Below are 12,012 nucleotides of genomic sequence, written 5' to 3' on the forward strand. Positions count from 1 at the left end.
TTGTTTTTCAGATCATGGGGTGCTAATGGGCCGCCTTCATGACCTCAGGCTCCTGCTTTCCATCAGTTAGGTTTTCTTTCAGTATACCCAGGTGACTAAGGAGAGTCCTTGGATTGTAAGGACACAAAACGAAACTCTACTTCTCTATGTACTTCAGTCTTATCCCTGTTCTCTTATTCGGGCCATCTTTCTTCCAAATTTCCACTCTGGGACAGTGTGGAAGTAATAAAAAAAATCAATCTTAGCAAACCCAATGTATGGTTAAAGTTTGACAGATGGATAATAACAGACAGCTGAATAGTAATCTATAGCCATTTTGAGGTGTATAGAACCTGGTTGAATATAAACCAAAAATGAAATATCTATGAAGAAGTCACAGGATGTAGTTAAGCAACTGCATTTTCCTATTAACATATTGGTTAATCAATACCATGTCAATTAATGCCATAATGTTGTAAATTGTTGTTGATGTTATGTTGGGGCTTTTAATTGATTGGGATGATACTTTACCTTCAGACCAGAGATGGTCTCACCAAGAAATTGTTGAACTCACTAGGATAATAAGATACTGGACTTTATGCTTGGTAAATACTTTCAATGAAAGAACCTCAACTGAATTTGAACTGTGGTAATGCAACAAGGTGGAGAAATCCACCATGGGGGGGGGATTCAGGGAGGGGTGGGGGGAATCCCAGTGTCTATAACACTGTGTCACATAATGCAATGCAATTAATAAAAAAAAAAAACCAGGATCTTCATAAAGTAATGACCCATGTGATGTTGGTGGACGGAGCCCAGGTAAGGCTGAGCAGTGGAGCAGGTACCTTACTCTCCCAGTCACGTGGATGTGGCTGGAAGAACCCGTGTTGTGCCATGCTGCCTGCTGGGGAACCTAGCCCCCATCTACTGCTGCTGGGTGAGGGGAAGGTCGTGGGCTTGTGCATGGCCAGAGCTCCACTTGGCACCAGGCTCTGCCAACTGGTCACCTGGCAGCAAGCTCTGGAGTCTGGGGGATATCAATTGCTACCTAGGAATGTCCATGGATAAGGCCACTGTACACGTAGGTGAGGAACAAATTCTGAAGGACACTAAACAACAAAACCACTCTACTTGCAGGTAAGTGAGGGGACTGAGACCTGGTAGTTTGGAGGGTAGAGATTGGAAGATCTGTATGGGTCAGACTGATTCACCAGTCCACATAGGAGTCCTGAGATGGGCTAATAGTGAAGAGCATCACTGACTGCCAAATACCACCTCACGTGAAAGCTATGGCTGGGGGCTTGTCTTGCAGAGCTAGATCCCAGTACCTGACTGAGTTCAGAACAGGAGATGAGTAACATTAGGCAGGACCATGACACTAATAAGCACGTGAGAGAGCCAGGTCTGTGGGTAGATTCCACAGGGGATAAGTGGGCCAAACCTTGTGGAAATACAAGACCCTCTGATTAGATCAAGAATTGGGGTGGTGATGGGCTGAACTAGGTATGACCATGAAACCTGCCAACACTCACGGGTACTGGGGCTGGGAATAGGCTGGGCAGGACCAAGCTGGAGTACTTGCATGTGCATCCTAAAAGAGGGTGTAGGGCGGGCCAGCCCGCAACATCCTCCAGCTCATACAAAGGCCAAGATGGAGGGGTGGGCTATTCCTGGTAAAGGCCTAGCACATGCTGGAGCATGAGAGATCTGGGTCTGGGAGTGGCCCAAGTGGGAGAACTTTGGAGACTCCCCTAGCGGGTCATAGCTCCTGCTGGTGAGCACATGGTCCAGGCCTGGGTGTTGGACAGGCTGGGCAGGGTAGCTCCATCTGTCAGCAAGTGTGTGGGTTGTTTTGGAAGGGGTTGATCGGGCAGGGCCGAGCAAACCTAAGCTCACTGGTAAGTGCAAAAACCAGGATGGAGTACAGGTCATGCCAGGCTAGGCTGTCACACCTATCAGTTTGGATGAGCCAGGGATGGGAGCAGACTGAGCAGAACCAGGTTGCAGCACCCGCCAGTGAGAGTTGGGTCTGGATGCTGGATAATCCAGGCCAGGCTGCAACATCTGAAGGAAAAGGCTAAGACAGATGCGGGTTATGCCAGGCTGGGTCAGAGCAACCACTGGCACATGCAAGATCTATAGCTGGGAACAGGTCTGGTTGGGCAGCAAAGGGGAGGTGATTCCCATTGGTGAGCACAAGGGCCAGCATGGAGGCTGCAGTCTGGTCTGGATATGGCTGCAGAGTCACTCAGCACGTGTGTGGGCTGGGTTTGGAATGCACTGGACTGCGCTGAACTTTATGCTAGGCATGTGTTTGCAAGCAATGAATCTCAACTGAACTTGAACTATGGTTATGCAACAAGGTGGAGGAATCCACCATGGGGGGAGGGGTATGGTAGGGGTGGGGGGGATCCCCAGCGCCTATAAAACTGTACTACATAATATAATGTAAGCAACAATAAATTAAAAAAAAAAAAAAAGGAATGCACTGGACTGGGCTAGACTCCAGCACCCACTAGTGCTCATGAGAGCCAGGGTGAGTGTATGAAAGGCTAGGCTAGGTCTCTGCCTCTACTGAGCCATACATGAGTTGCATGAGCTGTGTCTGGGTATGGACCAGGTATGGCTGGGCTATAACACCCAACAATAAGAATTGGAATGTCAGTCAGGTAAGGGACTGAGGTGGAACTGGAGGTGTACTAAGTAGAGCTGGTCCACGGACCCAGCAGTGTGTGCAAGATCTGGCATTTGGAGAGATCCTGATGGAGAAGCTTGGGTAACTCCTTTGTCAGAACACGTTCCCTGCAGGCAAATGGAAGAACCAAGATGGAAGCAGCCCAGACCAGGCCAAAATATGGTACCCACCAGCATACATTTGGCTCAGGTCAGGGGCAAGTCAGGCTGGGTCAATTCATATCAACTGCTGGCGAATCCGAGCTCCAGAATGTAGTGTGGGTCAGGCCAGTTCGGGACTTATACCAGCTAGTCCACATTAGGGCTGGGAATGAGGCTGGCAGGGCTGGGCTAGGCTGTAGCCCCAACCAGAGTGAGCTAGAATTGAAGATGGGCCAGGCCTGGATAGGCCACAGCACCCTCTGGCAAATGCCAAGGTACAGCAGGTTGTGCCAGACTGGGTCACAGCGCCCAACCTGCACATGTGAAACCCAGGGGGTGGTAGGGACAAACTCAGTTGGGGGGGTTGGCTGTGGGGACTTCTATACTGGGTCTCTACTCCCACTGTTCAGCATAATAGCTGGGATTGGAGGCAGACCACACCGGGCAGGGCCATAATGTTTGGTGGCCTACATGTAAGCTAGATCAGGGAAATGCCAGACTGGGCCAACTGTACCTTCTGGTATATGCATAAGTCACAGTGGGTGTGGGTGAGATGCCGGACAGGGGGCAAACTCTGTCAGGTGCAGGCATGGCTAGACAGATGGTAACACCCACTGGCACCAGTGTGGACTGAATAGTGGGGTTGATTGGGATGACCTGGGCTTCAATGCCCATTGACATGCATGAGAGCCAAGTGGAATATGGGACAGATGGGACCAGTCAGCTATACATACTGGCAAGCACGGGAACCAGGACAGGGGGTGGGCTTGGTGGGGGGTATTGCAAGTTGCTCCTATTAAGCTGCAGCTCCCAGTGGTTTGCGTGAAGGCCCAGTGTGTGGTGGACAGGCAGGACTCCAACACCCAATGGTTTGTGGAAAACACGATGCTATAGACAACTGACCCAGCAACTGCAACTACTAGTGTGTGCATAGGCTGATTTGGGGGACAGACTGTGCCAGACCCTGTATTGGCAAACACACACAAGAGCCAGGTCTAGGATGCCCTCAGATGAGGTTTCTTTGGCGATTCCCTACCAACTAAAGTGCTGGACTCAGAACCCCAACCATGGAGAGAATTGTGGGTTCCATGGTTTGACCGTGGAATGCATGTATCAGAGCTTGGCCTCCTCAGTGGGCTCAGATGGAGTTGTGGGCAGCATATCCAAATGCACATGGAGGATATGGCAGTGTATTGGAGCCTGCAGAGGACACTGGTACCATGGCAGAAAATGGAGGACAGAACAAATCGATCAACTACCCCAGCCAATCGTTGGCAATAAATATCTGGTCAGATGGAGACGCGGGTGGACCATAGCAGTCAGTGATGGATGTACGACTGTTTATGAAGAACTATACTATATTAATAATATAGGGGAACTCAGTGGGGGGAAGGGGACTTAGCGTAGGGGGAAGGCCTATAAAACTATATCATAAAATGATGATAATGGTAATAATATAAAATAAAGAAATTATTAATTAATCAATTTTTAATAAAAAGGCAGAGTTACAGAGGGAGAAGGAGAGACAGAGGTCTTCCATCTGCTGATTTACTCTCCAAATGGCCACAGTGACAGCAGTTGGCCTGTCCAAAGCCAGAAGCTTCTTCCAAGTCTCCCACAAGGGTGCAAGGCCTCAAGCACTTGAGCCGTCATCTGCTGCTTTCTCAGGTGTGAGGGCAGGGAGCTGGATCAGAAGTGGAGCAGCCAGTACTTGAATCATAATCCACATGGGATGCCAGTCCCACATGCAGAAGCTTTGCATGCTCTGCCACAGTGCTGGCCCCAAGGACTTGGAGCTCTGAAATGCCTCATGCTTCCTCTGTCTAAAAATGGAAACTTCTGTGGTATAAAATTCTAGTTCAGTGTCGAAGTGGATATTAACAAATAAATATCTAAAGCAGAAAAGAAAATGGCCCATGTGAGAATTGGGATTAGAGCAATTAGAGCAAAGGAAGTAGAAGGGCTGGCATCCAGACTGAGGGAGAGTGTTCCACTGTGTTCCCACCAGGTGAGAACCCTTAGGTTGGAAAAATGGCAGTTCCCAGTTGGAAAGTCACCATGAACAGGGGACTAGCTCAGCTCCAGCTGAGTCGCTCTTTACTAGGGCACTAGGAGTCTAGGTCCCAGATGATTACATGGTAAGCTTTTTTCTTTGCATGGTAATTTTGGGATGTTGCCTGAAATGCCATTTCCAGGGCCTCATTTTCAGGCCTTATTTACCAACCTCCTACAAATGTGACATTCATATTTTTTATCTCTCCTTCTAGAAGGGATTGGGAACCCTTCCTGCTCTATGCTTTTTCATTTAGCTATCCGACGTACTAGTGGTCAGTAGTTCTTGGTCTAATTTAGACTCAAAGAACGTAGTACAGCATTCTACCATAGCTTCCCTGCCAACTGTCAATCTGGTGTTCAAGTCCTCTCCTGTCTTTGCTAGGGTTAATTGTTTTCATTACTTCCATTGTACCAGGAAAGGAATCTAGAAGAAAGATGAATTAGAGGGCATAGATAACATTGTGTTATCCTTCGTCTTATTTGATCATTTGATAATTATTCAATGTTTTACCCACAGTCTCTTGTAGAATCTCTGGGTAAACAAGGCGGGTAAGAGTCGCTATTTTGGGGAATATGACCTTTTGGCACAAGAGTCTGACATTTTATGGATATCCACGTGAATTCTATGGTCTGATCCGATGCTTTTACTTCGTATTTGTATTATATCAGCAGGTGAGATTACAACTCAGTATATCAGGACCATACTACTATAATAAAGTATTTGTCCCAGGAAAGATATATCTGTTAGTTTTGCATGAAAAGTTTAAGAAGTGAGAGTCCAGGTAAGGCCCAGCAGTGGAACAAGTGGCAACCCGTGATGGGCCAGACTTCCTGCTGGAGATTATAGCTCCCCATCCACTGCTGTTAGGTAGAGAGAGGATCCTGGGCTTGTGGGAGGCCAGAACACCAACCAGCACCAAGCTCCACCCAATGGCTGCCCAGTGGCAAGCTCTGGAATCCTGGGGATATGGAATTACTGCCAAGGGACATCCATGGATAAGGCCACTGTGCATATACGTCAGGAATGAATCCTGAGGGACACCCAACGACAGGGCCACCGCAGTTACAGGTAAGCGAGGGAACTGAGACCTGGTGGTTTGGAGAGGAGAGACCTGAAGCTCTGTATGGGTCAGACTGATGCACAAGCACACATGGGAGTCTTGGGTTGGGTTTGTTAGCATGGGACATTGCTGACCACCACATGCCAGCACTCATGTAAGCTATGGCTGGGGGCCTATCTGGAAGGGATAGATCCCAGTATCTGACAATGTGCGTTGGATCAGGGGATAAGTCACGTTAGCCTAGGCCATGACATCAAACAGCACTCCAGAGAACCAATTCCGGTGTTGGATTCTTTGGGGAATATGTGAGCAAAGCACTATAAAACTACAAGTCCCACTGGTTAACTTGAGTGTTGGGATGGTGATTGGGTGAGCTAGGCATGAATGTGGAACTCACCAATGTTCACCAGTAATCGGGTTGGAAACAAGCTGGGAATAGCCTAGCTGCAGCACCTGAATGAGCACCCTAAAAAAGGGTATGGGGTTGGCCGGGCCATACTGGCTTACACAAAGGCTGGGGCATATGGAGCAGGCCGTGCCAGGTAAAGGCTAAGCACCCACTAGCCTGGGTGAAATCTGGGTCAGAGAGTGGTCTGAGTGGGAGAACTTGGGAAATTCCCCTAGTGGGTCATATCTCCTGCTGGTGAGCACGTGGTCCAGGCCTGGGTGCTGGGCAGGCTGGGCACGGTAGCTCCATCTGTCAGCAAGCATGTGATTTGGATTTGGAAGAGGGATGACTGGGTGAGGCCAAGCAAACATTAGCTCACCAGTAAGTACAGGAACCAGGATGGAGTGCAGGTCATGCCTGGCTAGGCTGCCATACCTACTGGATTGCATGAGCCAGGAATGGAAGCACACTGAGCAGGACCAGGTTGCAGCACACTCTTAGCAAGAGTTGGGACTGGGGGCAAGGCCAAGTCAGGTCAGGCTGCAGCATCTGGAGGCAAAGACCAAGATGGGGAAAACCTATGCCAGGATGGGTCACAGCAACCACCAGCAAATGCAAGATCTATGACAGGGAATAGGACTGGTTGGAGAGCAAAGAGGACACACCAAGGGGTTTTGGGTCTCACTGGTACTCACTGGTACTCTGGCAAGTGCTAGAGTAAAGGCTGCCATCTAGTTTGGACATGGCTGCAGTCTCCATCAACACAAGTGTGGACTGGATCTGGGGTGTGCCAGACTGGGCTAGACTCCAGCAACCACTGGTGACCATGTGAATTAGAGTAGGTGTAGGACAGGCTGGGCTAGGCTCTGCCCCTGCTGAGCCATGCATGAGCTGTGTCTGGGTGTGGATCAGGCTTGACTGGGCATTAGTACCCAACAGTAAGAACCGGAAAGGGTGAGGGCCAGTCAGGAAAGGCCACTGATCCTGCTTGGACAGAGGGTGAACTAAGTAGAGCTGGCCCATGGACCCACTGGTGTGAGCAAGATCTGACACTGGGAGAGGTTCTGATGAGGGAGATAAGGGAACTCACTGTTGGGACACAGTCCCTACAGGTGAATGTAGGAACCAAGATGGGAAGCAGCCCAGACAGGCCAGGTAATGGTACACACAGGCATACTTCTGGCTCAGTTCATAAAACCTGATGGCAAATCTGAGCACGAGATTGGAGCGTGGTCTGCCAGGATAGGGCCACAACACAAACCAGTTTACACGAGGGCCAGGACTGGGAGTTGGCTGGGCTGGCTAGGTTGTATTCCCCACCAGCATGAGATGGAACTGGGGTGGGCCAGGCCGGACCAGGCTACAGTACCCACTGGCAAATGCCAAGGTGAGACAGGCCATGCCAGACTGGGCCGCAGCACCCAACCAGCACATGTGAGACGCGGGAGAGAGAGGATGGACCCGATAGGAGACTGCATGAAGCTCCCCTGCTAGACCACCACTCACACTGGGGAACATGAGTTGGAATGGGGGCAGACCAGGGTGGGCAGGGTTACAACACCTGTTGGATTCATGTAAGCTGGATCTGGGACACGCCAGGCTGTGTTGACTGTTCCTACTGGTGCATACATAAGCAAGAGTGGGTGAGGGTTTTGCCATAGTATCAGTTGGCTGATGTTGGCATGAGGAGCTAATTCTGTCAAGCTAAACTGCAGAACCACTTGGAGAATGCAAGATCCAGGAATGGAAGTGGTCCCAGTAGGAAAAACGGTGGGCACCTCCCTCTTGGGTTGCCACTCTGACCAGTGAGCATGAGAACCAGGACTGGGACAGACTTGGCTAAACAGAGAGTGGCATCCGCTGGCAGGCGTGTGGGCTGGATAGTGGGGCTAATTGGGTTGAAATAGGCCTCAATGCCCATTGACATGTATGAGAGCTGAATGGGATGTGGGACAGAAAGGACCAGTCTGCTGTACATACTGGCAAGCATGGGAACCAGGGTAGGGAGTGGGTTTGGTGGGTGGTTTTATGGGTTGCTTTGACCAGGCTGCAGCTCCCACTGCTGTATGTGGGGCCGAGTGTGTGGTGGGTAGGATCAAGATGGAATTCAACACCCATTAGTTTGCATAGAAGACATAGCTGGAGACCACTGATCCAGCAATTGCAACTAACCGTGTGTGCGTATAGGCTGATTTGGGCGACAGACTGTGCCAGACCCTGTATTGGCAAGCACACACAGAATCAGGTCTGGAATCAGCTCAGATGAAGTTTCTTTGGGAATCCCTCTAACTGAAGTGCTAGACTCAGAAACCCAACCAAGGAGAAAATTGCAGGTTCCATGATCTGACCATGGCATGCATGTGACAGAGCTGGGCCTCCTCAGCGGCTTAGACAGAGCAGTGGACAGCATATCCAGCTGCACATAGAGAATATGGCAGTACACTGAAGCGTGCAGAGAACACCTGATACCATAACAGAAAATGGAGGGCAGATGTTGACAACACCCGTGTCACTGTGTACCCTGAGCCAAGCGGAGGGACTAGGGTTACAAAAAAGACAACACACAGTGGGTCATTCTTGTAAAGAGAATGCCATTTATTTGAGATTAGCCTGCCTCTTTTATAGTCTGCCTAGTTCCTCCTCCCAGTATTATCCCAATGCTCAAGCAACTCGTAAGCTCCGCAGAGGGCATCTTAAAAAAGAGGAAGCAGGGAAGAGGAAACTTGCAGTCAAGCGAAGGGCTAAATGTATCAGGCCAAGATTGCCCATCCTGTTACCCCTTAGAAACAAGCTAAGCTGTGGAGTTAACCCTTGGGAGAGCGGGTCCTGCAGGCAGAACAAATTGATAAACTACCCCAGCCAAGTGTTGGCAGTGAATATCTGGGCAAACAGGGAGTCTAGGGTGGACTATGTCAACCAGTAGAGTTGGAGAGATTTCATTGTGCTTGCAATGATGTGATTGGCAGTAATTCTGAACTACTGAACTATCAAAACCTCTAAAGTGGACCCTCAGCACACGCCCCAGATCAGGGACCCTAGGGTGCTATTGGCTGGCTATTTCCCACCCCAGGGTACAGAGGCATTTGGGATGCTGGGTGTGGCTTTTCTCCTTTTCTCTCCCCTGCCCCAGATACAGGAGGGAAAAACAGAGAATGTGGAAATGATGGTCTCACCCACCTTCCTGTAACCCTTGACCCTTTTCACCCTAAGCAACTATGTAAAAACCACAACAAAAAAAAATAATTATAATAAAAAAAGAAGGTGCCTCACAAGCTCATTTTATTTTATTTTTTTTTTTAAGAAGCTAATTTTTTTTAAAGATTTATTTTTATTATTGGAAAGGCGGATATACAGAGAGGAGAGACAGAGAGGAAGATCTTCCGTCCGATGATTCACTCCCCAAGTGAGCGCAAAGGCCGATACTATGCCAATCAGAAGCCAGGAGCCTCTTCTGGGTCTCCCACGCGGGTGCAGGGTCCCAAAGCCTTGGGCCATCCTCGACTGCTTTCCCAGGCCACAAGCAGGGAGCTGGAAGGGAAGCGGGGCTGCTGGGATTAGAACCGGCGCCTATATGGGATCCCGGGAGTGCAAGGTGAGGACCTTAACCACTTGCACCACCATGCCGGGCCCACAAGCTCATTTTAAAAGGCCTGTGAAGTCTCTTGCTCTGTGTTTCACTTAAAACTTTTCAGTTACCTGGGAAGTGAATTATAGAAGCCACTCAAATGCATTCCAAAATCCAATAGGACAAACCTGATATTCTAATATATTCCCTACCACTAGATGTCCTTCCAGAAGATTCTATTGGTGTTTTTCGCTCATGTTTTGGCAGACATTTTGTTTTACTAGGATGTCTGTAGCATTTGCCAATTCCTCCTCAGCAAATGCACCCAGCATCATGACATCAATATAATGAGCAGCTGGTGTTCCTTGGGAATCTGAGTTCCTTCAAGACTACATCATGCAAAGAGAACTGACAAACCCTGAAATGGAAAATGAAGATCATTTGGTGACCGTGGCAGATCAAAGTGAATTATTTCTGATTTTGTTCATCAACAAAACAGCAGTTATCAGATCAATTACTGCGTACGGGCACCAGGGTCTGTGCTAATTTACTCCACTAAAAATACAACATCTGGGGCCCAGCAGCAGCAAGAATATGATTCACATTCACTATCCAAGACCCACTTCTTCATATTTTCGTACCGCCCAAGCCACTGATTTGAATAGTGACGTATCAGGAAGCAGCATGTGTACATTCGAATCTCTGTAATCCCCTACAACGTGGACAGAGCTAAGGACTTGGCTCACACACTTGAGTTCTCCTTCCCTATACTAATATTTATCATAGGAATCAGGGGACTAATGTAGTTATTCTGCAATGCATTAAATATCCCTCTTCCAAGTAGGCATTCAAGAATTAAGGTAGTAACCACAGTTTGAGTCTGTGTGCTCACTGGACCCTTGGCTAAGATCTTACAATCCTCAGTGACCCTTCTCTGGCTGGTGAATTGTGCTAGTGAGCAAAGAATCCAAAGATCCACATCAATGCAAATAATTGATTATCTGAGATGTCTTATCCCCAAACACGAAACAGTGCACTTGGGTACAAGTAGTTTACCTGGGGGCTGACCTCAGGAGATGGGTGCAGAGGAGCAGAAAGTGAGAGCGGAAGAAGAGCCAATAAATTGTGCCTTCAGGAATTAGCTACAGTATGGACAAACAGGGACCCCGGTAGAACGCACCAAAGGACAAGAAGCAGAGCATTCATTCCGATGATTCTCATTCCCTATTGGTTGGTGTTCGCCCTCAGGGGCATCAATTTCACCGCCTATGGGTAGACACTTGCACATGTGGACTAGGGAAGTCTCCACGGATGTGAAGGACTTCATGCTGGTGAATGTACGCAAGTGTCCGGTACGCTGCAGCTGCAAAAAGGATTGAATCCAAGTATTCTAGCACAAGTGCTGCACGATAGCCAGCACTTACAACTCTAGCAGAGTCGGCTTGCGCTCCTTGCATTCGCAAAAAGGACTCTCTGAAAAGGCTTAGCAGAAGGTTTTTATGATTCATGTATAACCACATTCTGCAATATCTCCTTGAGGGGCCCAGCCTGTTCCTCAATGCAGATCCTGTGAAAGTTTTTCAAACTCTACTGTAGCAACTTAAGTCCAAATTCTGTCCACCAGCTCTAGAGATGTTTTACTACTAAAATAAAAACCTTATGAATTTGTCCAATTCTTTTGTTCCTAGCAAGGCCGTGATTGATTAGCCACCATGTGAGTACCTGTGATCAGTCAGCGTTGTGACACAGTGTGCTAACCTACTCCCTGGGATGCTGGCATCGCATATCAGAACACTCGAGTCTGCTCCACTTTCAATTCATCTCCCTGCTAATGGGCCTGGGAAAACACGGAAAGAGGGCCTGAGTACGTGGGCCCCTGCCACCTTTGCGCAAGACTCAGCTGAAGTTCCCGGTTCAAGCTTTGGCTTGGGGACAGTTTGGGGATGAACCAGAAGATGTAAGATCTCTCTCTCCCTTTTTTTTTTTTTAACTTTTTAAACTTTTCTACTACGGAAAATTGCAAACTTATCTCAAAACTAAAGTGACTAGATTAACAAATTCCCAAATACTGGTCATTGATCTGAAACAAATTAATTCATGGCCTATCTCGCCACTACTTCCTTTCTCCC

The sequence above is a fragment of the Ochotona curzoniae genome, unplaced genomic scaffold (genome assembly GCF_017591425.1).
Source record: "Ochotona curzoniae isolate NIBS_2020 unplaced genomic scaffold, NIBS_Ocur_1.0 contig_4105, whole genome shotgun sequence".
Lineage (NCBI taxonomy): Eukaryota > Metazoa > Chordata > Mammalia > Lagomorpha > Ochotonidae > Ochotona > Ochotona curzoniae.